At 43.9% G+C, this 27,350-nt stretch overlaps 1 pseudogene; it reads right to left on the bottom strand.

Moving 5' to 3' along the window:
• Nucleotides 1-1,142: 1,142 nt before the first annotated feature.
• Nucleotides 1,143-27,350, bottom strand: LOC141055840 (uncharacterized; annotated as a pseudogene).

Below are 27,350 nucleotides of genomic sequence, written 5' to 3'. Positions count from 1 at the left end.
ATTATTATTATTATAGCGCCATTTATTCCATGGTGCTTTACATGTGAGGAGGGGTATACATAATACATACAAGTACAGTAATCTTAAACAATACAAGTCACGACTGGTACAGGATGAGAGAGGAAATCAATATAAACTTATCACTGTCAGCCACAAAGCACTCCATGGTTCAGCACCATCCTACATCTCCTCCCCGTCTCAGTCTACCACCCTATCCATTCTGCTAATGACCTGAGGTTAACATCCTCAATAATCACAACCTCCCACTCCCGTTTCCAAGACTTCACACATGCTGTGCCAATTTTTTTTTTTTAATTCGTTTAACTGTGCCAATTTTTTGGAATGCACCATCCAGGATAATTTGTTAAATCCCCAATACTCACAGTTTTAAGTGTGCCCGAAAAACACTTTTCTTCAGACTGGCCTACAGCCTCAACACATGAATCTAACTATCCCTGTGTTGCCCATTCAAAATTTTTATCATAACCAGTTTCCACGTATCATGATCTCACACACTTTATGCATTTAATAGCCCTCTGGATCTGTACTTTTTCATATTTCGGTTCATGCAGCATTACATGAACAGCCGATTTCTTACATTATGGCTGGTCAGAACAATTAAAGAATCATTACCATCCAGCTTTCGTGTCTCCCCTATTTCCTCATAGATTGTAAGCAGGGCCCTCATTCCTCATGGTATCTGTTGATTTATGTGATTATTGTTATGCTGTAATGTCTTTTGTCTGTACAAGTCGCCTCTAAAAATGGAAAGTCACACTCAATATGTTGGCGCTATAGAAATAAAAGTATTATTATGTAATGCGGTACATTACCACCCCTCTATTCCTGTTTGGGGGGAGGGTACAAACTGAGGGCAGATTCAGGAGCTAAGGCAAGGTACGTGATCCCAGCATCTTCTCCATCAGAAGTAAGCTGGGAAACATGGCAAGCTAGGGCGCATTATGGAAGGGGAAGGATCCCCTGGTTCTGGAATACCCAACAGAGTCATTATAGAAATAGTATTTAGACAGGTTTTAGTTATTTGATATGGTTGCTAAGTTTCCTCAGAATAAATATCAGAAAATTGGAATATCTAAATGTGAAGATCTGAGGTTAGGGGTTGTAATAATCACTCAGGCAGGTTAACGATGCAGCTAGCTTTATTTCTTCCAACCATGGTTATACAGCAAATCCAGGTAGATGGCCAAAATAGAATGTCCTCAGTCCACAAGTACTCAACCCGGGACCGGTAGTTCCACTGCCCCCGTATCAGGTGATCCCCACTGTCTCAAAACTTTTGGTTGGCCCACAGCTTTTCACATCTCTCACCAGTATGGTGTGTAGTCAGCCTATATTCCTCCAGATGACGGATATCACAACCATAGCAAGTAGCACCTCTCCAACCAACAACCGATCTCCAAACTCCATAGGCCATCCATCCATGTGCTCCAGGACCTCAGTGATAGATCATCGCCCCTCGACATCACTCCACAAATTCGTCGACTATACATGTGGCTTCTTTTCCGCTCTCTCTGGGATATGCCCCCTGAATGGGCAGAAATGTTCACACCCTCCACCTTAAACATTGGTTTGAGCCCAAAAAATGAAGAATATTCTAGAAACCCATCACATGGGATTGCTTGTGAGACCCCTGTGATGAAGGCTCTCCTGGGTCTACTATCCCCATTTACACAATGGATGTAGTGGCTGGGAGAACAATGGCTTCAGTCCCCTGAGATACTGATGAGATTAATAGAATGATTGCTTGATGGTGTGACCTGTAGAAATCTCCTGTCTGGCCTTATCTTTACATAAGATCCAATCAGCACATCTTCCTCTCCTTAAGGCCCCGTTACACATAACGATGTCCCAGCGATCCCACCAATGATTCGACATGGATGGGATCGTTGGGACATCGTTAGCCCCTCCAGCGATCAGGACCAGCGAGCGAGCTGGTTTCCAATGTAAACAGCGGGTATCTAAGAGCCGCAAGGCTCTTGGATACCCGCTGTTTACCCTAGAATCCAGCATGCACGCTGGTTTCCAATGTAAATATCGGGTAACTAAGAGCCGCACAGCTCTTGGATACCCGCTGATTACATTGGAAACCAGCGTGCGCTGGTATCTAGGGTAAACAGCGGGTATTGAAGAGCCGCATGGCTCTTAGATACCCGATGTTTACATTGGAAACCAGCGTCGCTGATCGCTGGTCTCTCGCTGCCGCACGCAGAGATGCATGCTGGCCAACGGGAGACCAGCGATCAAAAAAATGGCCGAGCACGATCAGCGATACCCGGCAGGGGGGCCGGTCGCTGATCCCCGTCACACATAGCGATCTCGCTGGCGAGATCGCTGTGTGTGACGGGGCCTTTACTGTCAGTGAATGGAAACATTGATTCCTGAGTCTGAACTGACAAGCAAGCAAATTTCTAATAAAACATAACAAAAAGACTGACATAACTGGTGCTTTGTGCTGGAAAAAGTCTGCATAGAGCAGCGGATTCAGTTCTACATGCATTGGTCCAATAGTCTTTAGCAACTGCTCCTCACACAAAATATTCTGCATTTTTATATTTGCAAAAGTAATAATATTTTATGCATTAATTATATGTAGCAGTAAAAGGAAAATTCTTTGATATCCTAGGAACAAGAGAGAAATAAAAATTTTCATTGTCAGATTTGAATTCAGGAGATCAAAATCATTAAGAAATGTCTCATTTCACAACTGAACCTGACAACTTTTGAAAATATGTAAAACAGTGTTACATGATCTGAAAGGTCCTTGAGCTAGTTGGGTTCTTTAGATGCTCACTCAGGACGTGCAGCCTCTGTGAAGATCCCAGTACCTTCCTCTCTTGCCCTACAACAATTGATTACATATGTGTGGGGCTGGAGGAAAGAGCAGATTTTTTTCTTGCTAAAAGTGTGTCTTTCCAAGTAAAACATTTCCACCATTAAGAATATAAAAAAGGCTTCACCCCTGTGTGAGCACTCTGGTGACTAAGAAGAGATGATTTCTTCACAAAACATTTTCCATTAAAATGACTTCAAATCTGTGTGAGTTCTCTGATGGGTAACAAGAGTTGATTTCTTTGTAAAACATTTTCCACATTCCTAACATGAAAAAGGCTTATCCCTAGTGTGAATTCTTTGGTGCTTTAAAAAATTTGATTTCAGTGCAATAGATTTTCCACATTCTGAACATGAAAAAGGCTTCTCACCAGTGTGAATTCTCTGGTGACCAACAAGTACTGATTTCTGGATAAAACATTTCCCACATTCTGAACATGAATAAGGCTTCTCCCCAGTGTGAATTCTCTGGTGACTAATAAGTTCTGATTTCTGGTTAAAACATTTCCCACATTCTGAACATGAAAAAGGCTTCTCCCCTGTGTGTGTTCTCTGGTGTACCACAGCACAGGATTTCCAATTAAAACATTTCCCACATTCTAAACATGAAAAAGGCTTCTCCCCTGTGTGAGTTCTTTGGTGCATAACAAAACTCCATTTTTGTCTAAAACATTTTCCACATTCTGAACATGAAAATGGCTTCTCCCCAGTGTGAGTTCTCTGATGTTTGATAAGACCTGATTTCTCTGTAAAACATTTTCCACATTCTGAACATGAAAATGGCTTCTCTCCAATGTGAGTTCTCTGATGTGTGATAAGACTTGATTTCTTTGTAAAACTTTTTCCGCATTCTGTACATAAACATGCCTTCTCCCCTGTGTGAGTTCTCTTATGCTTGATAAGACCTGATTTCTCTGTAAACCATTTTCCACATTCTGAACATGAAAATGGCTTCTCTCCAATGTGAGTTCTCTGATGTGTGATAAGACTTGATTTCTTTGCAAAACTTTTCCCGCATTCTGTACATAAATATGGCTTCTCCCCTGTGTGAGTTCTCTGATGTGTAACAAGAGTTGATTTCTTTGTAAAACTTTTTCCACATTCTGAACATGAAAATGGCTTCTCCCCAATGTGAGTTCTCTGATGTGTGATAAGACTTGATTTCTTTGTAAAACTTTTACCGCATTCTGTACATAAACATGGCTTCTCCCCTGTGTGAGTTCTCTGGTGACTAACAAGATTTGACTTATTGTTAAAACATTTCCCACATTTGCAACAAGAAAATATATTCTCTATTGTGTTAATTTTTTGGTGTTTGATAAGATTTGATTTCTTTGGAAAAGACATTTCTAGGGGAAAACTATTTCCATATTCTGGCTTTTTTGCTTTAGGAGCAGTTTGTTTTTGAATTATTATCTTGTAACTTTCATTTTCCTTAGTAGTCGGTAATGAATCAGAAGACAGGACCTGTTTCAAAAAACCAGATGACAGGTCTTTGCTGTGAAGGGATGATGGTATATCTGGAGTAATGGCATTCACTTCAATTGTATCTTGTGGGTTCTCAAGATCATTTGATTTAGAAAATGAAGGTGTCACCTGTCCTTCTAATCTCCTGGTACAGTAATCTGCCAAGAATAAAACCAATTATTATTTTTGAATAAAATATCCATGAATTTTATATTTTTTTAACATTTATACTTACTGTCTATTAAAATGGCAAGTTATGTAAAATATTGAATTATTCACCAAGACAATGATAGTTCACAGTCTAATAGAAAACTTCATAGGATGTTTGTTCATTTTGCCTCTCAAATATGGAATAAAAAGTCACCAAACAATGATAAGTATGTGAAAATAATACCAATAAAAACTTCTACTCATCCAGCAAAAAACAAACCCCAACTCAGGTCCGTCATCTGTCAGTGGAAAAACAGAGGGTGTCCACATTATATGTGACTCAAAGCCTCTTGAAAAGCAACATGGCTTCCATAAACCAAGCCAGCAATATCCGCTCTCCCAAAGTCAAATCTCTGCCTCATTTTTGAGCCTTGCAGTGTGCCCAAACCACAATTAGCTTCCATGTATTTGGCATCAATATAGTGAGGAGAACCCACTTAATTTACAAAATTGCAATTTTCACTCTCCAAGATCCATTGCATAATAATTTGCGGAAAGTACCTGTGGAGTGAAAATAGTCACTATTCCTATGGATTAATTCATCGAGAGATATAATTTACAAAATGTATTAATTTTATGGGGATTTCTACTGCTCGGGGTTTCTGTTACTTTGTCATATTAGGGCTTCTACAAATGATGTGTCCCATCTCCTCTGGGATCTGCTCCTGCGATGTCTGCTTCTGTCACCAGGATTTATTTAATCTGCAGGCGGCGCTGGTAATGGAGATGATGAAAAAAACTCATACCACAAGATATGGCCTTCCCAAAACCCTGTCTGATGACAAATGCACATATAGCAAGATACAGCGGGCCTCCACTAATAAAGGCAAGGGGCAGCTCATGTGCAGACTACTGATAAAAACAACCACCCCACACCTACCAAACCATGGAGGGGTTGGCTGCCTAGTAGAAAAAATGCACATAGATAAGGCCTGCATAGGACGTCAGTCACACATGTAAGTGTGATGCAAAGTGTCTGGCTTGCAACCCATCAGTGACGCCCATAGTATTCTCAGGTGGGCTGCTCCAGCACTATAATATGCAACACACAGTGACAGACGCCCCAATAGACCAAGCCAACAAAAAGAGGCCTGGCTGCATCCTGCAAAAAATGATATGATAAGTGCAAAAAATTAATGCATACAATGAGTACATTAAAAGAGGTATTGGCTAATATTTTGGCCAAAATAGATAGAGCCTGCAAGCCACGTCAAGGCTCCTCATAATTTGCAGGTCCCTAACACTAATATCAAAACAGCTAACATAGAAAAAATTAAAAAAAGATATGGCCTTCCCAAAACCCTGTCTGATGACAAATGCACATATAGCAGGATGCCATATCTTGTGGTATTATGCTTGAAGAATGAGGTAAAGTCTTCAGCTGAGAGGAAAGGAGAGGGAGTGGAGCTGGTGGACAGAGGAGAGAATTGAAAGTCTTGAATTGTTAATGATTGTGAGACAGGTATGAGAGATGAGAAGTTGGTTTGTTTTGCTGCAGTGAGCAATTGCACAGCATTTTTACAGCTTCTATTACTTGACGGGCCACTCCACTCCTTTCTTTGGCAGCCGCACAGCGGTACGCTTTGAAGATGAGGTCCAGAAAGAACATGTGCTCCAGTAGATGGCAAGTGCTGCATCATGTGGCCTTTGCTCCTCTTCCTCCACTTTAACATCATACACAGTACAGTCCTCAGAGGTGACACGCCAATTAATCTTGTTTTCCCCATGTCACATCTCTCTAACCAACCAACAGACTGTAGGGAATAACAAATGGCTGAGTCTGCAGATCTGTTCACACATTCTATGCCATGGGCATCAGAAGTGTACTCCAAAGATTCACAAGAGGAGGAAATCATTTGCACTGATGCCCAATTTTTTTTTCAGTTTGATCCATTGCTAGAGGAAGTAGGGTCAAAGCAGAATCCAAACCGCCATCAACAGAAGTTAACCCCGGGGATGGGGGTGATCCTGATGAGATTCAGATACTTGAGGCGCACACGGACTGTGATGTGCTGTCAAGGCAGGAAGAGGAGGAGGGTGACGCTCAGAGTGAGGAGTGGGAGAACAGAAAGGATGACGATGAGGTAGTAGATCCCACTTGGGGTAAACCCAGATGAATGCAGCTGCGTAGATCAGCAGAGGAGGAGGAAGGCAAGGAGGTTATGTTGCAGTTTCTTGCAGACACAGAGTTATGCAACTATGACAAGCAATGCATCCTCAACCCCAAATATGTTAGTGGCCAGCAGCGCTCGTGGGTCTGCAGTTGCCTAGCTTGGGTCTTTGTTGTGAGCTCATCTGTTCATTCATCTTTTGTGTCCGAGGATCTCCCTCTTCTGGTGAAGGAAGGTAGTGAGGATGATTTGGATGAAAGAAACCAAACACCTGATCAGGTGGATCGGGACTGGGTAACGGGAACTACAGACTGGATATAAGGCAGCCGGCGCCCTTCTGAGTCGCTGGTGATTTCTCTGCTGGATTCTTGGAGACCAGTCTGATTCCTGCTTCCCAAAGATAAGTTCAATAGCAGAGCAAAAACTTATTAGTTTTGGTTTTGTTTACCTTGTTTTTTTAGTTAAGCCATCCCCGGCCGGGGGTGTGCTGGATTCTTTTTCCTTGATCAGTGTTCTCTTTTGCTCTGCTTCCAGAATATTCTGACTGCTGATATAGGGTTTGAAGTCTAGTGACTTCAGGGTCCTTTTTGCTTATCAGTTGTGTTGGTAGTATTTTTTGGCAGGGTTTTCTCGGATTGCAGACAGCAGCTTTTCTGTCCTGTCCTTTTTAGTTAGTTTGGGCCCCATCGTTTGCTCAACCTATCTTTCTATTTGTGTTAGTGTTTTCATCTTGCTTTACCGTCATTATATGTTGCGGGCTGCCTATTGCTTTGGGGTCTGCTCTGGGGCAGTCAGTTTTTCTCTTTTCTCTCTTTAGGCTTGTGTAGATCTCCGGCTGTGACGAGGTGTCTAGGATCACCGTAGGAACACTCCACGGCTACTGCTAGTTGTGTGATAGGAACAGGGGTCTGCAATCCGCTAGTTTCCAACCTCTCTGACTTTCTGGGCTGAGCTTGTGTTTTGTTTTTTTCCTCCTCGGTGACTCAATCATAACAGGTCTTTTTTTAAGACCGTCAAAAATGAAACAAATTACGTTATCTGCCAGCTTTGTTAAAGACAACAGAGTAGAGTTAAAAAATGCAAGAATTTGACTACTTCATGCATGAACTGTCACATGTGTGATCAACATGTGTTAATCAGGGAATCTCACTGTATTAAAATGCAGACTAGAACCACCCGATCAACTGTATCTTCTGATTCTTCCTCCTCCCTCACCGTGGCAAGTGTTGTCACATAGGTCTCCGGTCTCAGAACCTCCACTTGTTTACCCACTACAGTCGGGGTGAGAGCCTGTGAGCTGATATGGAAGCGGACATGCCTTCTGTTTTTGACTGATCTTAGATACCAAGCACACCCCATCTTTCTCAATCTACCGTAACATCTCTGCCTGCACCTCTCTCACAGTCCAGCAGCTTGTCGTGTTCACCCTACTCCACCCTATGTCAGCACAGCAGTTAGCCCTCGTTGGTGCAATTGTGCTCACGTAAAAAAAATTGTTTCCTCCTTCACATGCCAAAGCTAAGAGCTTGAACTTCACCATCTTCAATTTACTAATAATTATAAAAACAGTTAAAAGTTACAAAGTTTACGATAATCACACAATTAATGCAAAAATAATGAAGACCCTGTTCTTCAGAGCTTACAATATATATACAATGAGGTGGGAGTGACACAAAGTACAGGTGCTTATTTACAATGATGGTCCAACCATCTTGAGGAAATGGGGGGTAGATAAAGGCTGCATGACTCGGATGATCATCGCCCAATCGTATAATTGTCTGGACGATAGCGGCCAGCTGAGGGTGCTTCGCTCCAAAGATCACAGTGGGTGGTTCTGGGTGACTTACGGCCTGTGAGCTCTGTGATTATTGGATGGCCAATCCAATTTGTTGGCCTCGGAAAAACAGCCTTTACGCCTTGTCGCTACAGACGGTTGCCGAAAGCTAATGGCCTTGGCAGTCCCCCAGTACCAGTTGCCCAGTCGCCATTACTTCTCTAAGAAAGATGTGCCTGCTCTACACCAGCACATCACAGACATCACCCGTTCCCTGAAAAATTCTGTCTGACAGAGTTCATTTCAACACTGTCACCTGTACAAGCAAGCATGGACGGGGGGGGGGGGGTTACATCTTGCTGACTAGGCACTGGGTGACTGTGGGCTGCGGGGACTGTCTGGGAAGGGGCTGCTCCACAAATCTTGGAGTCCCCAAGGCTTGCAGGGCGCTTGGCGATGGAGAACTAAAACACTACACACAAGAACAAGGAGAACTAATCTACTAGACAACAGGGCTTGGTGAAATACACTACTAAATACCTAAAGTTGGCTAACTAAAGCACTACATACCATAAGATGGAGAACTAAACTACTAGATAACAGGAATTGAAGAACTAAAGTACTAAACAGCAAGGGATGGAGAACTAAACTACTACACACCAGGTGATGGAGAACTAAAGCACTAGACAGTGCTGTCACTAGACACCAAGTCATGGAATCACCTGGGCTCACTGGACAAACCTCTGTATTTAATAAGAGTAACAATAATAAACTTTATTTATATAGTGCCAACATATTCCGCAGCACTTTACAATTCCACAGTTCTTATACAACAGTCATAGCAAAGTTAATGATAATACAATAATTAATGCAATATAATGACGACCCTGCCTGTAAGAGCTCAAAATCTGCAATGAGTTGGGGGTGACAAAGTACACGTGCTTATTAGATGTGTTTTTAGGGAGTGCCTAAAACTGTGTAAGTTGTGGTTAGTCCTAATTTCTTGGGGTAGAGCATTCCAGAGAATTAGTGCAACTCATGAGTCTTGGAGTCGGGAGTGTGAGGTACAGATTAGTGTGGAGGTTAGTTGAAAGTCAATTGCAGAGCGTAGCGAGTGGGTAGGCTGATAAACAGAAATGAGGGAGGAGATGTAGGGGGGTGCCGCTCTGTGGAGAGCTTTGTGGGTAACAACAAGCAGTTTAAATTGGATCCTAAAATGTATGGGCAGCCAGTACAATGACTGCCAAAGAGCGTAAACATCCGAGTAGTGATTAGCTAGACAGATGACCCTGGCAGCTGCATTAAGGATGGACTGGAGAGAGGAAAGTCGAGTGAAGGGGAGAGGCCCTCTAACACTTCCTCCAGTGCTTCTGCCTCCTCCACCCCCTCTAGGGCCTCCATCTGTGCTCTCAACCTGTGCCTTAATGAGACACATGTCCCATCACTGCAGAGAGAATCCCCCCACCTCCGTACTGTGCAGCCAGGGCTCACCGCAATCAGGCAGTGTTTAAATTAATATGACTTGGAGATCGCAGTCATACAGATAAAGAGTTGTGGACAGATATCCATGCTGAGTTTGAGAAATGGATGTCTCCACTGAACCTGGAACCAGTGAAGGCCGTGTGCAAACCTGGTGGTGGCCCTATGTGGGCAACCTCACACACGTGCCTTGCATGGCTCGCATGTTCAATCTGATGGTACCGCAATTCCTTTGCCACTGTTCCAGTCTGGATGCGCTGCTGCAGAAACCTCTGTCGTTGTGTGCTCACTTACACCATTACACCATTAAGTTGGTATAAAGATCTTTTGGCCTACTGGTTAACTGATTGATATGCGATGTGACAACACCGTAGAATTCGACTCTGCACATGTTGCGACTGTGGCAGCAGCTTCAAGACCTGGTGCTATATGACATTTTGCATAGCCTGGCACAACGCAGAACTGAGGAGGTGGTGGTGGTCCCGGGGGAAGAGGAAAAAGCAGAGGAGGATGCGGAAGGGTTAACAATATCTCTAAGTTTCGGCCTGTTGTCTCACTGGTGGTTTGCCATGGGAAGAACAAATGGAGAACGACGAGGAGGAAGAGGTGATGGATGCGCAACAGTTAGGCGATGAAGAGGATAATGATTCCCTCTCTGTTGTCCGTGGTTGCCAGGAGGGGATGGAGGAAGCAAGCTTGAGTGTTATCCCGTCAGCAAAACACTATGGACTTGGACCTCATGAAAGACACTGACCCATGAGCACCTGCTTGCAGCATTATCTGCAAAATGATTGTTGCCTGTGTTGTTAGGATTCAAAATTGTTCTGACTACTGGGTTGCCAATCTGTTCGATCCTAGATACAAAAGTAAATTTTGCCAGTTGCTTCCCCCCTGGAAAGGGAAGCATCCATGCTGCAGTATCAAAACGTGTTTCAAGACAATCTTGAGGTTTTCCCCCAAGACAGAAGTGAGGCACAGTGTGTGTATCGCAGTGATAGACTTCCAACCCCGGGAACGTTGAGTCGTCAATGCAAAAACACAAGCCGCCTTGCAGCGCCGGAGTCCTGGGTTCCAACCCCACCAAGGACAACATCTGCAAGAAGTTTGTATGTTATCATGTTTGAAAGGGTTTTCTAGTAGTACTCATTTTTCTTTCCACACTCCAAAGACACACTTGAAAGGAAACTTAGATTGAGACCCAATGGGGACAGTGTCATTAATGTCTGTAAAGCGCTGTGGAATTATTGGTGATATATAAGGCTGGTTTCACACTTGCGTTTTTTTGCGCTGTTTTTTTTTTGCGCAAAAAAACGCATGTTTTTTTCCCCTATCTTTTACATGGGTGCGCATACACATGCGTTTGTACGCGTTTGTATGTGCATGCGTTTTTTTGTAGTGTGCGCTCGGGCGCACAAAATGCATCCTGTTGCATTTTTTGTGCGTCCGACTTGCTCCCAAAAAATGCATGCGCACGCAATGCGTTTTTTTTTTACAGCCAAACACCCATTATAGTCTATGGGTGCGCATACATGCGCATGGTAATGCGCACATATGCGCAAAAAAAATACGCATGCGATTTTTAAAAAAACACACCCAAACCCTCAAAAAAACGCACACAAACGCATGATGCGTTTTTTATGTGCGTTTGCACTGCGCACGGTGCGCAGCGCAAAAAAACGCAAGTGTGAAAGTAGCCTTAGTGAGTGTAAAAATAAATAAATAGAAATTGATGCATATTGATGATATCTGCGCATAATTTTAGGAAATGTTTGGTATCCAAGTTGGGTCTCATTCATTTGTGTTGCCTGAATTTGGCACAGCTCTCAGAGCACCAGGACTACACCTGTCACTTATCCACCAGTTACTGATCAAACTTTAAGCAAGAAATACTGCTCCAAGCCCTGTTTAATGCTTAAATGTGGCATGCTTTAAAGACCACGCTATCAGCACAAATAATTTATACTGTGAAATGTGAACTCCTGGCTGGAGCATAATACCAGCCCAAAGTAATTCAAATATAAAATGTGGCCTGCTTTATGTAGCACGGTAGTAACAGAAAACATGAGATTTTTTTATACTGTGGACGAGTTGTATCACGTTTGTAACTGGAAAAAATGTTTTTGTTTTACTCTGTATGAGCTCTGCACACAGCTAAAGTTCACCACCACTAAATGACAAGGTGGGATATGGCGTGCTGAATCACATTAGCAACTGCAAAAAATATTTTTTTTTACTGTGCAAGATCTCTGCACACAGAACCATTTCACCACCACTGAATGACAAAGTGGGATATGGCGTGCTGAATCACGTTAGCGACTGCAAAAATTTTTTTTTTTTTTTTTACTGTGTAACAGGTCAAATCACAGAACAATTTCACCGCCACTGAATGACAAAGTGGGATATGGTGACCTGCATCACGTTTAGTAACAGGAAAAAAAATGTGTTTTTTTTTTTACTCTGCATGAGCTCTGCACACAGCTGAATTTTACCGCCACCAAATGACAAGGTGAGATATGGCGTGCTGAATCATGTTAGCAACTGGCAAAAATATATTTTTTTACTGTGCATATCTCTGCACACAGATCAATTTCACCGCCACTGACAAGGAATATGGCGTGCTGTATCACGTTAAGCAACTGACAAAATAAGATTTAGAAAGGTCTACTCATGCATGGAGCACAATAGAAGCAATGCACAACACAATTCTATTAAATGTGCCCTGCTGTCTTTGTCTGCGGACCTCAGAAATGGCACAAAAAAAAAAAATCTGCTGGAAGCTCGATTTTACAACCACACAGGACATTAGTTATCTAAACTGTCCGAGTTTGGAAAAACAACCGCCTAGCTATATAGCTAAAATCGATCAGCACCAAGGCCCAGTGTCCGGAGCTGCATCTCTGCGCTGTGCTAGTGACAAAATGGCGCTAAAACAAGATGTCCGCTCTTTATATAGAGGACATGTGATTTCAGCAGCCAATGACACAAGACATTGTGTCAGGACACTGTGGATGTTTCCTGTGACCTGATTGGCTACATGCAATGTGCACATGTAACAAGGTGGCATGGGGTGGTAGTCGTGGGCAAGTCTACTATGCCGCAGTCAGTGAGCACCCCGGCACCTTGCACATGAAAAGAAAGGTGAAGTCCCAGTCTTGTGGTACAGTTAGTTACCTTCAGCACATAGTCACTTTGGTTGCAAGGGACGATGTCTCAGGAAACACCACAAGCCACAGTTCTGCTCTAAAGGTAAAACTTTACTAAACACAGTGCAAACCAGACAATATTTCCTGCACTTTCCTTGCAGCCTCTGTATATTGCTTGGCTTTTATCCTGGTCCCGAACCCCGTTGTTCTCATGGGGACGATCCCGATGAGCCAGTGTCTGTCCACGCTGCCAGTCAAGCTAATGCAGCTTTTATTTCCCCGACCAGAGAATCCTCTGGCCTTGCTTTGGTGCATGTCCTGCCCTAGGCAAGCCAGCCCGGTCTCTGGTCTAAGAGCAGGAAGTCCTTTCTCTAAGTTCAGAGGATTTGCATGTCCCCAATTTAACTCCTCTCAACTGTTTAACCCATAGTACTCTATCCCTACGCTAACATGTACAAATGCAATCACATTACAGTGTAAATCATTAAGAGAACATATACAACACTTTACACATTGCAAGAACATCAGGAAGCCGCACGCAACACCGGTGTTTGTTATTCAGGAGAGAGAAGGCAGTTCAGGGTCCCTGCCACCTCCTTACACTCCTCCCTTCTAAAATGATGGCACTTGTAAACTTAAAAAAACAATTAGCATTTGTAAACATCAAGAAAGTTAATACAGTTTTTTTTCAACTGTGACTTCGGCTCCACCTGGCTGGAGCCCCAACACCAAAGAGTCCAAGTTCCTTTAATGTGGGTCTGACTGACCCAGGTCCCTTTGCTCCTAGAACCCATATATCACAGCAAAGGATTAGGCCCTCAGGCTAGTCCTTTCCTGCTTCGGGTGTCCAAATGCAGAAAATCCATGACAAACATACTGGCCCCATGGCCAACGTAACGACAGTTCATATAGTCCTGACCTGGCTCGCACCTCAGGTCCTCCTGCACAGATCTCTCCCATCCCTCCTTTGAGCAGACCATGGGCCTTTAAACTCTGGTGGGCTGCTTTTAACAGAGGACAGTCCAGGGTTAAAAGAAGGGTAAAGTTCAAGGTTAAAAACAGTTCAGTCGTTAAAGCAGCCACACTCATAGTCCATAGTGATTAATCCTTGTAGGTTCTAGTCCCGTAACCTAGCAGGGGGTGCACAACGTGCGCAACTAAAACTTGGAGGAGAGGGAAAGAAAACAGACAAAAAGTTCCTTGCTTGTGACCGCACTGGTCACCACTGACACCCAGTCCTGTTGCCACATAGGGTCATTGCCCTTTCAGAGACGTGGAACAGTCTCTTCCATCCAGCATGTGCAACCGGCACAGCAACATTAAACAAGGCCGCACCAGTCTATACGCGGCCACTGGTTAAATAGTGGGACGCATTTGGACCCTGCACCACAATATACGTGTAAGCTGAGGATCGTCTGGAGGAACATTCTCCAGTATTTCTCCTACTCCCTGCTCCCTCCAGCGGCGGTTCCATGGCTCCCAGAACGTTCGGCTCTGGTCATTCATCTGCGGCTGCCACATTCTGTCCAGGCGCCGCTTCCTGCTGTCTAGCTGCAGGGTCTGCGATCGCTGTAGTCAGTCGCCTACAACACTGGGACTCCTGCGATCATCCAGACTGACTGCCATCCTTACAGCCACTGCATATGGCCCTCAGGGCCCTTGCTCCTTATCCATGGTGACTTAGTCCCACGATTGAATGGGACCCTCAAAGGCAATTGACCCGCATTTACGTATACCTTATCTTCAGTGCCGGTCTCCAGAATGAATCCGTAACCCCTCGTGGGGTTAAAGTACCTGATAACGCCGCTGGTCACCCGGGTAGACAAGGCTTCCCTGCCGGGGCGCTGTGACTCCTTCACAATTTGGTATTCTTGCCCTTTCTTCTCCTCTATCACTCCTTGGATCCACCGATCCTCCTCAGGAGAATGTTCTCTGGACTCCTCCCGGTAGGCGCCGGGAGAAGAAACGAGAGTTGGCAAAGATGGCTGGGCTGTGGGAGGTGAGGCAGTAGGAGTTGATGGGACAGTCTGGTCGGACACGGGTTCGCTACTCACCGCTGCAGCGCCCAGTGACGATTTCTTCATGCAACCGCATGAGTAGGGAACTACAGTCACGACGACCCCTCTCAGAATAGCCTCCCGGGCTTTCCAGTCCGGTTCCAGTTCAGCCAGTCCAGTGATATCCTTGTCCTCGACAGGCTGCTTGTCTGACCATCGAAAAGGGTACCACACCTCCCACTTGCTCATCCACAGGTCTCGAAGTGCAGGGAACCTGTCTCCGCCCGGACCACAGATAGCTTCCAGTCCTGGCATCTGATGCCACCGCGGAAGGACATGCTTCACCTCTGCATGTTGTCAGGCAATGGCGTCCCCTCTCCCGACACGTTGTCTCATCCTTCTGGGCTCCTCCCGTTTGTGGGCGGATTCACTTCTGGCTGCTCCACCCATTTTCTCACATTCTGCTGGAAAGGCTGAAACTTCTTCGCCCGCACCCATTTCGATTGGGCATTAATCACAGTGGGCTGTGGCCTCGGCTCAGGCCACAGTCTTTTCCTTTCGGTGCAAATTTCTTTCCATGACGCCCACAAAAGGTGGCATCGCTCTCCATTTTCACGCCACTGACTGTCTTGAACAACTTTACTGAACACAGTGCAAACAAGACAATATTTCCTGTACTTTTCCTGCAGCCTCTGTATGTTGCATGGCACCAGATCTTATCCTCATCCCGAACCTCGTAGTTCTCCTGAGGACGATCCCAAAAAGACAGTGTCTGTCCATGCCGCCCGTCAAGCTAGGGCAGCTTTTATCCCCCCCGACCGGGGAATCCTCTGTCCCTGCTATGGTGCATGTCCTGCCCTGGGCAAGCCTGCTTTGGCTCTGCTCTAAGAGCAGGAAGTCCTTTCTCTAAGTTCACAGGCTTTGCACAGTTTCCCTTTTAACTCCTCCCAATTGTTTAACCCTAAGTACTCTATCCCTAAGCTAAACATGTACAAATACATTCACATTACAGTGTAAAACATTAAGAGCACATATACAACACATTACACATTGCAAGAACATTAGAAAACATCAGAAAGCTGATGCAACAGCGGTGTTCCTTATTAAGAAGCGAGAAGGCAATTGATGGTCCCAGCCGCCTTCTTACACACACATAAAGTTAGAAAAAATTTTTACAAGCAAGTCACTACTCTGAGCTCTCCTCAACCACTACCCTCATCAAACATGGGCCCCATGCTCATAATACACCACCACTATCCTAGTCAAAGTGCTGAAGATACTTTAGTGGCAACGCAAATATATTCCGGCACTTTTTAACTTATGTTACCGATTTTTTCTGATTTGACAAAAATTAGCTCCTTATCCCGATCACGAATCTGAATATGCCATATCCGTGCTGAATTTATGTTTGGCGATCGTATTTCGAACATATTCGTTCTGCTCTTAGAGGCCGATCATAAAAGTTTATTTGGAAAGATTTTCTAACTTGTTAGCACATTCTACGCTTGCTGTCATTTGACTTTGTAGTTTACAGATACAGGTAACAGTCAGTGATTTCTAATTTACGTAAGGGGGTCCTGCAGGTTGTCTTACAATGTCCAAAATCATTTGATCAGTTATGGGTGAAAGAAAATGTTGTGCTCCAGCGGCAAAATGGTGAACACAAAATTATGATACAGCCGGACTACACCACTGATAAAGCAGCCACAGCCGGTGACTGAGAAGAATATGTGACTTTTCTGTGTTTAGTAGTTACTACTCACCCGGGTAGTCATATGTAGGAATCTCCTCTTTACACCGCTCATCACCCCTCACATATGTCTCTGTAGTAATAATATGGGTCAGATATTCACCCTGAAACAAATATTGTAAAAGTCACTGACAGATGAGAAGTCACCTGTATGATCAGCTCTAATCCTGCCATCTCCACTGCTCTCATTACACAAGTATAAAACATATAATACTGGTGGATAAAACAAGACTGAGCACAAGACCTTCACAGCCATCTACACATCATAGGGGAGATCTCATGACACCTTCTATCCATCTACCTGATGATCCTGAGGAACATTGGGATCTTCTTGTTTACAGTCGTGTGGAAGAAGAGGATGGGGACATCTCTCTGGTGTTGTCCTCTTACTGGATAGATCTGGAGGAAACAAACACAGGGACTAAATTAATTCTTTAAATACAGATAATTATAGGCCTTGTGTATTTAGTCCTATTACCTGGTGATGTGAGGGGCTGGGGAACCTCCATCATGACGTCTTTGTACACATCTTTGTGTCCTTCTAAATACTCCCACTCCTCCATGGAGAAATAGACGGCGACATCCTGACACCTTATAGGAACCTAGCACAAACAATGATAGTCATCCCCCGATCACTTCATTGCATTACTGTATAATATCCCAGGATTCCCAGCAGTGTCACCTCTCCAGTCAGCATCTCATTCATCTTGTAGATGAGTTCCAGGATCTTCTGGTCATTGATGTCCTCATGTATCAGGGAGTGAGGTGGAGGCGCTGTGAATGGCCTCAGAGGTCTTTCCCATCCCTCAGACACAGGGTCCTGACAGCGCTCACTAGAGGTCTTCTTCACTACTGTGTAATCCTGGTTATGGAGAGACACACTAATAAATCTCACTACAGACATTTCCAGAGTCCTCACCTCTCCAGCCATGACATATCTTGAGAACTCTTGAAGGAGGTGCCATTGATTAGGAGAGGCTGCCATCTGATGCCCAGCAAAAATCAAGTGAAACCAAAAAGTATGCTGGAAGTTTTGCAGGGGAAGTGACCTTGGGAAGACCCATGCGGAGACGGCGACAGGAGAGGCACGCCTGCGAGTGAGTTCTGTCCATCTGTTATTCCCATAGATAAGAATGATGTAATGTGACGTCATCACAATCTCTCACCTCTCCAGTAAGCCGGACGAGGATCTCTAGGGTGAGGTGTAATATCCTCTCCGCCATCTTGTCTCTGTCCATATTCATCCTTGAGAAGTAAATCAGGAAAATTCTCTTATATAGAAGATCTTCACTGAGAGGATCCGATATTGTAGAGACCTGAATGAGAAGAAGATGAGCCGATGTAACATCATAAAAATCCAGTGTAATAATACAATTACTGGAGATAATAAGGGAAACATATCAGAAGATTTATTATTTTACAGTATTTAGTTTTCTTCTTTACATCTACTAATAAAACCTATATATTTAGGCCACAGACAACAAGCAGTTTCTTCCTCGGAGTCGGCAGCTGAATACGTTTCTCATAGACTCATCTTCCATAACGCTAATTCTCGTCTCATTTCCCGACACTGGAATCGGCATTAGCAATACTGCAGGAGATATTCATTACACAGGACAGGAGAAATAACTACTTCATGATGAGGACGACATCTTCATCTTCTACTACGGCTCTAGAAACATATTTGGCCAGAGTCCGTCACTGACTCCACCGTCTATATGAAGGTTTCCCGTCTTCCCTGCACTGTAATCTTCTATCACGTTACATCTCAGGTCTGAGTCACACACAGAAGTTTGAGGCTTTTATAAAAGCTTTTTTATAAGAACAACACGACAGTAGTTATTTGATGCCAAAGTCTCCATGAACGCCAGAAAAAATAAGATATCCAAAGAAAATTGGCTCCAACAATTCATAGAAACAGACAAGATATACAGCGACCAATAAGTTACCTTTTAAAGCCCTCATACCTCCCGACAGATGATAAGAAACACTTGTGAACACTACTGTGGAGAGTGCCTGAGGAAGGTTCACAAACCGTGTAGTAATAAATATGAAAACCTGGCACTCAACTTATTATGCTTTGTCAGAGGTCTTAATGAAGAGGAAAAGCGCGTGCGAGTCATCCTGTGATGCAGTATCCACCGCTTGACTAACAGGACTCACACGCACTTTTCCTCTTCATTCAGACGGCGGACATATGCTAAACAAGCCACTGACTGCAGACACATCCGGCTATTTAAAAGCGTCCTTAGGAAACCTTTTAATCATAACAGTACTAACTGATGATGGTCCGGGTGACCAAAACGTTTTCTGTTCAGTACTACAATTTGGAAAATAATTAAAATTATCTCTCACAGCATTAAGCTGAATGCCAGGTTTTCATATTTTTCCCGACAGATGATGTCAGCGCAGAGAAGGATCTGGCATCCTGAATTTCAGAGGCTAATCCGTTAGTTCTTCCTGTAGATAATCCTCCGCTAGAGGAGTCTGGAGGCGACTCTCTCATACAGACCACAGCAAGCTGGAATATATGTGTATATGGGGGAGTCGGGAGAGATACCCGTCTGCCAAATGACCGTTCAGCCAACACTTATCTCATGTGTATGGGGCCGTTAGTATTACACTGACAGGCAGTGACGATACACGGCACTACAGTAGTACAGTGCATCACCGGAGAAATCACAGGCTTGTATGTTGTTTGATCGCACTAATGAGAGATGTTTAAAAAGGTTTAAAAAAAAAGTTTTAAAATAAAGAAATCAGTTTTAGCAACAAGAAATATCTGTCACTATAAGGAAAACAGAGTCACTGCACAATGTTGGTCCATAACAACTTTATTACACTTTATTATCCTATACACAGTGGTGTAGATAGAAATCACAGGTCCAACAGGAAAAGCTGGAATTAGGCCCCTCAATCTCACAAGGGGAAAATAAATAAATAAATATATATATATATATATATATATATATACACACACACTCACTGGCCACTTTATTAGGTACACCATGCTAGTAAGGGGTTGGACCCCCTTTTGCCTTCAGAACTGCCTCAATTCTTCGTGGCAGAGATTCAACAAGGTGCTGGAAGCATTCCTCAGAGATTTTGGACCATATTGACATGATGGCATCACACAGTTGGCGCAGATTTGTCGGCTGCACATCCCTGATGCGAATCTCCCGTTCCACCACATCCCAAAGATGCTCTATTGGATTGAGATCTGGTGACTGAGGAGGCCATTTGAGTACAGTAAACTCATTGTCATGTTCAAGAAACCAATCTGAGATGATTCGAGCTTTATGACATGGCGCATTATCCTGCTGAAAGTAGCCATCAGATGTTGGGTACATTGTGGTCATAAAGCGATGGACATGGTCAGCAACAATACTCAGGTAGGCTGTGGCGTTGCAACGATGCTCAATTGGTACCAAGGGGCCCAAAGAGTGCCCAGAAAAAATTCCCCACACCATGACACCACCACCACCAGCCTGAACCGTTGATACAAGGCAGGATGGATCCATGCTTTCATGTTGTTTACGCCAAATTCTGACCCTACCATCCGAATGTCGCAGCAGAAATCGAGACTCATCAGACCAGGCAACGTTTTTCCAATCTTCTACTGTCCAATTTCGATGAGCTTGTGCAAATTGTAGCCTCAGTTTCCTGTTCTTAGCTGAGAGGAGTGGTACCCAGTGTGGTCTTCTGCTGCTGTAGCGCATCTGCCTCAAAGTTCGACGCACTGTGCGTTCAGAGATGCTCTTCTGCCTACCTTGGTTGTAACGGGTGGCAATTTGAGTCACTGTTGCCTTTCTATCAGCTCGAACCAGTCTGCCCATTCTCCTCTGACCTCTGGCATCAACATGGCATTTCCGGCCACAGAACTGCCGCTCACTGGATTTTTTTTCTTTTTCGGACCATTCTCTGTAAACCCTAGAGATGGTTGTGCGTGAAAATCCCAGTAGATCAGCAGTTTCTGAAATTCTCAGACCAGCCCTTCTGGCACCAACAATCATGCCACGTTCAAAGGCACTCAAATCACCTTTCTTCCCCATACTGATGCTCGGTTTGAACTGCAGGAGATTGTCTTGACCATGTCTACATGCCTAAATGCACTGAGTTGCCGCCATGTGATTGGCTGATTAGAAATTAAGTCTTAACACACAGTTGGACAGGTGTACCTAATAAAGTGGCCAGTGAGTGTATATATACACATATACACACACAGTATGTATACAGTACAGACCAAAAGTTTGGACACACCTCAAAGAATTTTCTTTATTTTCATGACTATGAAAATTGTAGATTCACTCTGAAGGCATCAAAACTATGAATTAACACATGTGGAATTATATAATTAACAAAAAAGTGTGAAACAACAGAAAATATGTCTTACATTCTAGGTTCTTCAAAGAAGCCACCTTTTGCTTTGATTACTGCTTTGCACACTCTTGGCATTCTCTTGATGAGCTTCAAGCGGTAGTCACCGGTCTTCCAACAGTCTTGAAGGAGTTCCCAGAGATGCTTAGCACTTGTTGGCCCTTTTGCCTACACTCTGCGGTCCAGCTCACCCCAAACCATCTCGATTGGGTTCAGATCTGGAGAAGTGGAGGCCAGGTCATCTGGCGTAGCACCCCATCACTCTCCTTCTTGGTCAAATAGCCCTTACACAGCCTGGAGGTGTGTTTGGGGTCATTGTCCTGTTGATAAATAAATGATGGTCCAACTAAACGCAAACCGGATGGAATAGCATGCCGCTGCAAAATGCTGTGGTAGCCATGCTGGTTCAGTATGCCTTCAATTTTGAATAAATCACCAACAGTGTCACCATCAAAGCACCCCCACTCCATGCTTCACGGTGGGAACCAGGCATGTAGAATCCATCCGTTCACCTTTTCCGCGTCGCACAAAGACACGGTGGTTGGAACCAAACATCTCAAATTTGGACTCATCAGACCAAAGCACAGATTTCCACTGGTCTAATGTCCATTCCTTGTATTCTTTAGCCCAAACAAGTCTCTTCTGCTTGTTGCCTGTCCTTAGCAGTGGTTTCCTTGCAGCTATTTTACCATGAAGGCCTGCTACACAAAGTCTCCTCTTAACAGTTATTGTAGAGATGTGTCTGCTGCTAGAACTCTGTGTGGCATTGACCTGGTCTCTAATCTCAGCAGCTGTTAACCTGCGATTTCTGAGGATGGTGCCTTGGATGAACTTATCCTCTGCAGCAGAGGTGACTCTTGGTCTTCCTTTCCTGGGGCGGTCCTCATGTGAGCCAGTTTCTTTGTAGCTCTTGATGATTTTTGCCACTGCACTTGGGGAAACTTTCAAAGTTTTCCCAATTTTTCGGACTGACTGACCTTCATTTCTTAAAGTAATGATGGCCACTCGTTTTTCTTTACTTAGAATTTGTATTATAGCAAGAAAAAAGCAGCTAACAGTCTATTCAGTAGGACTATCAGCTGTGTATCCACCAGACTTCTGCACAACACATCTGATGGTCCCAACCCCATTTATAAGGCAAGAAATCCCACTTATTAAAGCTGACAGGGCACACCTGTGAAGTGAAAACCATTTCGGATGACTACTTCTTGAAGCTCATTAAGAGAATGCCAAGAGTGTGCAAAGCAGTAATCAAAGCAAAAGGTGGCTACTTTGAAGAACCTAGAAAATAAGACATATTTTCAGTTGTTTCACAACTGTTGTTTCAGTTGTCAATTATATAATTCCACATGCGTTAATTCATAATTTTGATGCCTTCAGAGTGAATCTACGATTTTCATAGTGATGAAAATAAAGAAAACTCTTTGAATGGGAAGGTGTGTCCAAACTTTTGGTCTGTACTATATATATATATATATATATATATATATATATATATATATAATATATATATATATATATATTGTGGTGTAGTTACCACTATGTCAGCTAGGGGGCGCTGTGTGGGTGTCCCAGGACGGGTGTACAGGCACATTCAGTGTGGTAACAGGAGCAGGGTCCTAAATGACCATTATGGGTCTCAAGGTGGGTGGCCTTGGGATGCAGGCTCCAGGGTGTATTGATCAGCAGAGGTACTGCTGATCTTTCTGTTACACTGTGTCAGGGAAGCCTGTGTGTGTCTATACAACCTTTAGTGATGTCATAGCCATGTGATCACCTGTGGGTGTGGTTACAGGGCTATGTAATTGAGGTGTTTGGCACATGTGAGAGAGTGTGAGAGTGAGTCTGTCTAAGTGTGGACAGACTTCCATGTGTCCAGGTGGGACACTACAGAGAGTGTATATGGGGAGGACTACAGCTCCCAGCATGTGCTGAGACTCTCAGTCCGAGTCTGAAGCCACGGACATTTCTGTTCCTTTGCCTGAAGTGAAGGTTACATTTCAGTGTTATACTGTCTATGGTTTATGGAGTAATAAACCTGGTGAAATTTTAAAGGAACGTGCCTCATGATTGTCTCCCGCTGCACCTAAGCGAGTCAAATCCCTACAATATATATATATATATATACACATACATACACACACACATACACATATACACACACATACATACAGCTCTGGTACAAATTAAGAGACCACTGCACAGTTTTACAAACATCAGCTTCTCAAAATGTCTGACAGCCATTCCATTCAAGTGTCTGTTGAATTCCACCACATTCTAGTTAATGTCCTTCTGATTAGGTGATCACCTGAACAAAATCTTATTTAAGGGAAAGTATAAAACACCCTGTTCACAATCCTCCTGCAATAGGACAAGCTGGATGGAAAAACAAGTGCTAGTAATATCCCAAAAGTAATAGGAATGAAAAAATAACTTTTAACCAAGCCATAGGAGTTGAAAAGAAAAGTCTTGAGTGAGGAAAAGTAGGGCTCAATTCTGTTTTTAATAGCAGAGGGATTCAGTGAGCATCATGTTGCCTCCATCCTTAAAATTTCTAAGATGGCAGTCCATTACAACAAGGTCAAGCAGCAGACATTGGGGACAACAAAGCTACAGACCAGCAGAGGGCAAAAAACGACTCTCCGCTGACCGGGATGACCGTCATCTTATTTGAATGTCACTCAGCAATCGCAGGATGACATCAAGAGACCTACAAAAGGAATGGCAAATGGCAGCTGGGGTGAAGTGCTGTCATGGTTTATTGAGGTTTCAGGGTAGGGTGTTTAAGGGTTAACTTGGAAAGCCTCTCTGTGGATCCAGGGAGGGTTTTTATGGCCTCATGGTAGAGCCCTCCTCTGTCGTTTATACTCCTAGCTGAGTGTGCCTGACCCTGCTCTGTCTGTGCTTCATGCCAATCGTTGTTGTTTGCCTGGTGTTTGATTCAGTCCTGTCACAGTTAACGTCTCTTGTCTGCTGATTTGGTACCCCGCTGCCTGTCCTGTGTATGACCCTTGGCTACGCTATTTTGACCTCTCTTGGAATACCCCTCCTGTACCTCGCTGCCCGTTCTGTGTATGACCCTTGGCTACGTTATTGACCTCCCTCTGTACATCTCTCCTGTACCTCGCCGCCCACTCCGTGTGTGACCTGATTGCTTGTTTGACCACTGTAATTCTCTGAGCCACATTAGTTCCAGCACAGCTGCTAGCGTTACTAAAGCTCGTCGGTGGCCCCACCCACCTTCTCTCGGTCACGTGACCGCAGGTCCTGCGGATCTCAGGCTTCTCACCAACGCTCCGCCTTCCCCGCAGGTCCTGCAGCTTGTCTATCTTTGCCAGCGCTGCGCTCCTGGGTCCCACCGCGGTGAGTAGACTTTCCCCACGCTGGTAACTTGCCCCTGTCACCTCTAGTGGCAGCGCTATCTAGCTGCTACTTGACAAGTGCACAGCAAGAACAGATCGCAATAGGCTCCTAGAGGTAGGGCTTAAGTCATGTAAAGCTAGAAAAAAGCCTTTCATCAATGAGAAACAAAGGAGAGCCAGGGTGAAGTTTGCCAAAGACCATAAGGATTGGACTATAGAGGACTGGATTTAGGTAATCTTCTCTGCTGAGTCTAATTTTCAGCTTTGTCCAACACCTGGTCATCTAATGGTTAGAAGGAGACCTGGAGAGGGGTACAAGCCACAGTGTCTTGGATCCACTGTAAAATTTGTTGGAGGATCGATGAAGATCTGGGGATGCTTCAGCAAGGCGGGAATTGGACAGGTTAATCATTGCGAAGGACTTACGAGTCAAGCCGCATACAAGGTTATCCTGTAAAATCAGTTGACTCCTCCTGCTCAGGCAATGTTCCCCAACTCTGAGGACAGGTTTTTCCAGCAGGACAATGCGCTATGCCACACAGCAAGGTCGATCAATGTGTGGATGAAGGACTACCACATCAAATCTCTGTCATGGCCAGCCTAATCTCCAAACCTGAACCCCATTGAAAACCTCTGGAATGTAATCAAGAATCATAGAATCGTAGAGTTGGAAGGGACCTCCTGGGCCATCTGGTCCAACCCCCTGCTCAAAGCTGGATTCGCTAAATCAGGAAGATGGATAGTTACAAGCCATCAAACAAAGAAGAACTGCTTACATTTTCGTACCCGTAGTGGCATAAGGTCACCCAAACGCATTGTGAAAGACTGATGGAAAGCATGCCAAGACGCATGATTAAAAATCATGGTTATTCCACAAAATATTGATTTCCGAACTCTTCCCGAGTTAAAACATTAGTATTGTTGTTTCTGAATGATTATGAACTTGTTTTCTTAGCATTATTTGAGGTCTGCAAGCGCTGCATTTTTTTTTGCTATTTTGACCATTTCTCATTTTTTGAAAATAATTACAAAATTTAGTGCTTGGAAATTCGAAGACATGTTGTCAGTAGTTTATACAATAAAAGAGCAATTTACATTTTACTCAAAAATATACCTGTAAAGAGAAAAATCAGACAAACTGAAAATTTTGCAGTGGTCTCTTAATTTTTGCCAGACCTGTACATGTATATATCTCCTGACTCTACAGACTGCATGCTTCTGTTGTACTTGGCAGGCCTGGACCAGATGTTATTGAGATGAATGAGGGAGACCAAAGTCCAAAAATATACTTTTATTTACCGTATATACTCGTATATAAGCCAAATTTTTCAGCCCCCTGAAAAAGATCCCCTCGGTTTATACACAAGTCACGGTCCCTGTGATTAAAAAAAAATGACACATACTCACAGCGCGTGGCAGTGGAACGGGGACAGGTGAATATAGCCAGTGCCAGGGGCCTGAGCAAGTGGCAACACCGGCACCTGGCTCTCATAGCGCGCCAATGTCCCCGCCTGCTCAGAACACCGTCACCTGGGACCCAGCGACGAGAGGTATGTCTTTTTTTTTCTAATCGCAGCAACAGCATTATTACATGGGACATATTATATTATGGAGCACGTTATGAGACCACAATTAACCTTTGTGCAGCATTATATGGGGCATACTGTATTATGAAGCACGTTATGGGGCCACAATTAACCTTTGTGCAGCATTATATGGGGCATATTTTTCTGTGGAGCATCTTATGGGGCCCAACATTATCTTTTGTGCAGCATTATATGGGCATATTTTGTATAGTGCATCTTATGGGGCCCATCATCAACCTTTATGGAGCATCTTATGGGGCCCATCATGAACTGTATGGAGCATTATATAGGGCTTCTGATTCAATATGGATATTCAAAAATATTTAACCAACTGATGTCTCAATTAATTTTACTTTTATTGGTATCTATTTTTATTTTTGAAATTTACCAGCAGCTGCTGCATTTCCCACCCTCGGCTTATACTCGAGTCAATAAGTTTTCCCAGTTTTTTGTAGCAAAATTAGGGGCCTCGGCTTATACTCAAGTATATACGTTAATTAAGAAGAACTTGATGAGAAGTATATACATCAGATAGCAGGTACAGCACTTTATGAATGCTTCTTCTGCATTATGCAGAGTCAGGAACTTTCCGGTTACAAGTGGTGATACATAACTTTTGTTACAAGCTACAACAGTCCAGCAAACCATTATGGCAAAGTCGATCATCTCCTGTGGGGACCATACAGGTTGAGATGTGTCACTACGGCTACAGATGATTTGTGAGGACCTAAATGGCTGAGGTGCATCGGTACGACTCCTCACTAGTACTCCTCCATTAGATGAGTGCTACACACTCCATGCTGTGGCAATATATCTTCAGCTCTCCGTAGGTGAACTCATGTCCCAGTTTGGCGACACTGCGGCTTCTTCTTGTCACATGGGGTTACCGCAACAGTGTGGAGCCAGAAGAACGGTACGTCTGATTACTCCTACTCCAGCACTGAGAAGCACTCCTCCTTCATTTTAAGTGTATTTATTTCTTCAGGCAGAACAGGGGTTAATCGTCCATAATGGAAATCCCTGTGCTCACAGCTGTCTTCAGATAGCCACTCCTTTTTCCTCCATAATCTGGCCTCTGTTACTAATCCTTGTCAGAGAAAGCTTTATTACTGCATGGATAATTGTGGCAGAGGAGTTCTTATGAGAGTTGGAGGAATTACAGTGGGTAAAAGTGATGATTACTTACCAGTAATTTGATTTTACAGATCCATGACAGCACTGTACATGAGAGATGGCATCCGCCC

The sequence above is a fragment of the Dendrobates tinctorius genome, unplaced genomic scaffold (assembly GCF_039654945.1).
Source record: "Dendrobates tinctorius isolate UK_male_01 unplaced genomic scaffold, ASM3965494v1 ptg000192l, whole genome shotgun sequence".
Taxonomy (NCBI): Eukaryota; Metazoa; Chordata; class Amphibia; order Anura; family Dendrobatidae; genus Dendrobates; species Dendrobates tinctorius.
The sequence above is the reverse complement of the archived record's forward strand: the minus strand, read 5'-3'. Positions and strand labels throughout refer to the sequence as shown.